The following is a 3,939-nucleotide window of genomic DNA, read 5'->3' as shown; positions in this document are numbered from 1 at the left end:
CCTGGCCTCTCAGGTGCCTTTTGAGGGGCAGATTATGGTGGAGATGAGGTGTTGGGTTATAACCATGTCTTCATGCAATCCTCTCTGGTTTTGAGACTGTTTCTTGCTTCGTCTATACAACAGCTCTGGGAGGGACACTGTTTTGAAGTAGGTTCACCTGGATGAGAAAGAGACAGAGTAAGTATACACCACTTACAAAGTGCAGAGCTGGCAAGAAGGCCTAGTGAGCAAAAGCACACACCCGCAAAGCCTGACCATGTGACCTCAATCCCCAGGTCACATGGTAGAAGGAGAAAACTGACTCCTGCAAGTCATCATGGTACACAGGTGTACTTATATAACACATGCATACCCATCCATACAGACAAGCATAATTTTTAAATCACAGAGAGGCCTGTGGCTAGAGCTCAGTGGTAGGGCACGCTGCATACTTGCCTACCATGCACAAAGCACTTGACTGGATCCCAGAATGTTAAAAAGAAAAAAAAAAAAAAAGAAAACCAAGTTAAACCAATTAATTTAACTAGGTTTGGCTGGTCGCATGGTGGGAGTCCGAGTGCAGGGACTGTTCTAGCAGCCTCTATGATCTGGCTCACATCAGGAAAAAGCCAGGGGTTGCCCTCTACCCCACCTCTCTCAGCCAGTTGCAAAGGCATTCCCTGATCCAAGAACAGCTACCTTTCTCTATGAGCCTATAGCTAAAGTTTTATTGGTGCCCATGGGACAGTTAAAAAGGATTATGGTTAACAAGGATTATGGGTCCCTGGGGCATCATAATTGTGAGCTTTCTCAGTGGAGGAGGAGCGGGAGGAGGCCTTCCCACCAACAGAGTTCATTAGTAGCTGGACTGAGGAGGCTGGAGGTTTTTAAGTGTCCCAGTATTGTCCAGTTGATGGAGGTCTGGCCCACTTCCCAATCTGACTGAGAGGCCAAGGTGACCCCAGTGTTGGAGTGCATAGAGCAGCACCTAATGCCATACCTGGACAAGGCACCCCCACCGCTTGAGACCATCAAGGATCCAACGTGCATTCTCTTCACGTGAATGGCATCATTCACTGACCTGAACTCACAGAATGTTCTAGCGAGAAGTAGTGGCACAGTCAACTGTTTGACCTTGGCCTAGCCAGAATCTATGACTAAGATGGCCCTGACACATGTGTTTCTCTCTGGTACAGAGTCATTGAAGTTCTGTGTCAGCTTTATCTTTGTAGAGGCTGTTCATTGAAAACCTCTCTTCAGCAGAAACTCTGAAGCTGACCATTATGCAAAGTCTTCAGTCTGATTCGCCTCTCTCCAGAGGATGACTGGCCTCCAGATGTGTCTCTAGGTGGGGCCTTTCCCCTAGATAGCTCTAACGAGGGCAGTCAGTGGTACAGAGGAGCCTGCAACATGGCTGCTGTGGGAAATGCTGACTTTTAACCCTTGTGGATGGATGGATCTTTGCTTTCTGAACCCTGCAGCACTCTCCCCTACATGAGGAAGGAGGTGATCCAAGGTGACCAATGAAACAGCTATTATCCCCACTTCCTTGAACTGGAGAGAAGTCCAAAGGTGACCTCTGCCTTCCTCTAAAGCTCTGAAGATTCCTCCTACTTTTTACAAAGAATATCTTAAACTTTAAATGATGTTCCTTCCCCTCCCTTTGAGGCTTATTGTCTATCTCTTCATCCCTCCCCACTTTATATTTGGGTCATATATATAAAAACAAAAGGAGACAACAAAAAAATTCAGGTATTTGGGTATCCTGGCATATATGTCTACAATCCCGATATCCAACAGGCAGAGACATGAGGATCAAGTTTGAGGTCCATTTGAACTACATAAAGACTGTCTCTCTCTCTCTTTAAGTTGTACAGCCAGCTCCAGAAGAAAAAGCATGTTACATAGGAATGAGAGTTATGTAGGAATGAGAAAGAAGTTGGTAACCAATAGAGATGCTAGGATGGATTCCAATTATCCCATCCAAGGCAAGAGGGAACTGGAGTGTATGTACACTGACTCTTGGGTGTCATCACTGAGTAACAGGGGAGGCATATTAACTCCGGCATGTCTGGTCTTCCACTCACTCTGTAGTAGCTTGGTCCTGGGCAAAGAGCCTCAGCACCAAGATACTGGCTTTAGATGGGCAGAATGCCTTAGATGGATCGGATGTATTCCAATCCAAGGAGACTTGGTGTAAGTAAAGCAACATATGCCTGTAATGCTTTCACCGAGGATCCTGATGTGGACATGTGGGTGGCAATGGTAAAGCAGCAAAGGGTATGGAATTCCACATCCTTCCCACTTGGGCATCTAGAGAAAGAGACAGCCAATCAGGTGACTGGAGGTGGGGTAAGAGGAAGGATTGTCTTTGTATTTATTCTAAAGGTGCCACATGTGTTTTGCCTCTGGAAATAGAGCATCAGTTAGCTATCCGTGCATATGGGAAGGGTTTTATTTGTACGGTTGATCTTTTTTGCTGTTGTTGCTCTTTGTTTTGTCTAGCCAAGAGGCAGAAGAATGGTTCATACTGAGTAGGGCCCCAGAGTTTCTTTAGGTTTTTGTTATTGTTGTTTTGTTTTAGATTAGCACATCTCTACCATAATTCAGCCTCATAGCTTCTCACTATTGCTTATTTTTTTCAATGAGTATCTTTCCTCCGGGAATTACGTACTATCATAGGCTGCACAACTTACTGTTCTGAGACACAACACACTTCTCCCAGTTCAGGAGGAAAAGCTGAAGATCTTCCAGCAGGTTCATCATGGGTGAAGCGACTTCTCCTGGCTTACAGGTGGCTGTTTTCCCACCGTGTCCTTACGTGACAGAGCAAATAGTGTCTGTCTTCTAAATACAATAATCTTGTCATGAGGGCCCAGCACTCTTACTAGCTCATCTAAATTCAAATATCTCTCAAAGCCCTATTTCCAGATATTCCACTAGGGGTTGCAGCTTCAAAATATGAGCTTGGGGGTGTGATAATTAATCTTCGCTGTTGCCTTGATAAGATTTAGAATCACTATGGAAACAGACCTTCAGATGTGTCTATGAAGATGTTTGCAGAAAGGTTTAACTTAGCCAGAGACAATCCACCCTGGTGTGTGGGGCACCAACGCATGGGCTGGGGTTCCAAACTAAACAAGAAGAGAAAAGGCTAAACACTGGCAGCCACTGCTCACTCTTTTCTGACTGTGAACACACTGTGAACACACACTGTGACCAGTTTTCTCTTATTCTTTCACCTATCTTCTCTGCTATGGAGGCTGTATCTACTAGAACTGTGAGCTATAATAAACTTTTTTTTTAAAGCATGTTGAAAAAAATTTATATGTAGAAGTGTTTTGCCTGCAGAGATGTCTGTGCACCATGTGTGTGCCCTTGAAGATCAGAAGACAGAGTCAGATCCCCTGGAACTGGAGCTGCCATGTTCTGAGAATTGAACCCAAGTCCCCCGGAAGAGCAGCCAATGCTCTTAACTACTGAACCATCTCTTCAGATACAGTATAAATTTTTTCTTTCTAAACACCTGCTTCTTGTCAGGAATTTGGTTATAAGAATGAGAAATACAGGGAAGCAAACAAATATACAGTCAATAAGAAATATTCTTCCCTGAAAATGATATTCTCTTGGGTACCTAAATTGGATTTGCTTTCTGCTTTTGACACCTCAGTCTCTACAGCCTCAGATTTGCTTTGAGCTTGTTTGGAATGATATTCATTCATTTGCTACCATTTAGAGCTTAAGAAAATGATGGAGAAACCAGATGTTTCTGCCATTTGTTAAACTCTTATGGTGATTGAATACTCACATCTATAACTAATCAAGGAATGTACTAATCATATACAAAGGCCTTTTTGTTTGTTTCGAGACAGGGTTTCTCTGTGTATCCTTGGCTGCCCTGGACTCACTTTGTTGAGCAGGCTGGCCTTGAACTCACAGAGCTCCACCTGCCTCTGCCTC

At 44.2% G+C, this 3,939-nt stretch overlaps 1 pseudogene; it reads left to right on the top strand.

Annotated features, from left to right (window-relative positions):
- The first annotated feature begins 755 nt into the window (after positions 1 to 755).
- On the top strand, positions 756 to 1,419 carry LOC110563778 (cyclin-dependent kinase 4-like; annotated as a pseudogene).
- The last annotated feature ends 2,520 nt before the right edge of the window (positions 1,420 to 3,939 follow it).

Source organism: Meriones unguiculatus, chromosome 8, assembly GCF_030254825.1.
Source record: "Meriones unguiculatus strain TT.TT164.6M chromosome 8, Bangor_MerUng_6.1, whole genome shotgun sequence".
In the NCBI taxonomy this organism is placed as follows: Eukaryota; Metazoa; Chordata; class Mammalia; order Rodentia; family Muridae; genus Meriones; species Meriones unguiculatus.
This window is presented reverse-complemented; position numbering and strand designations above follow the sequence as displayed.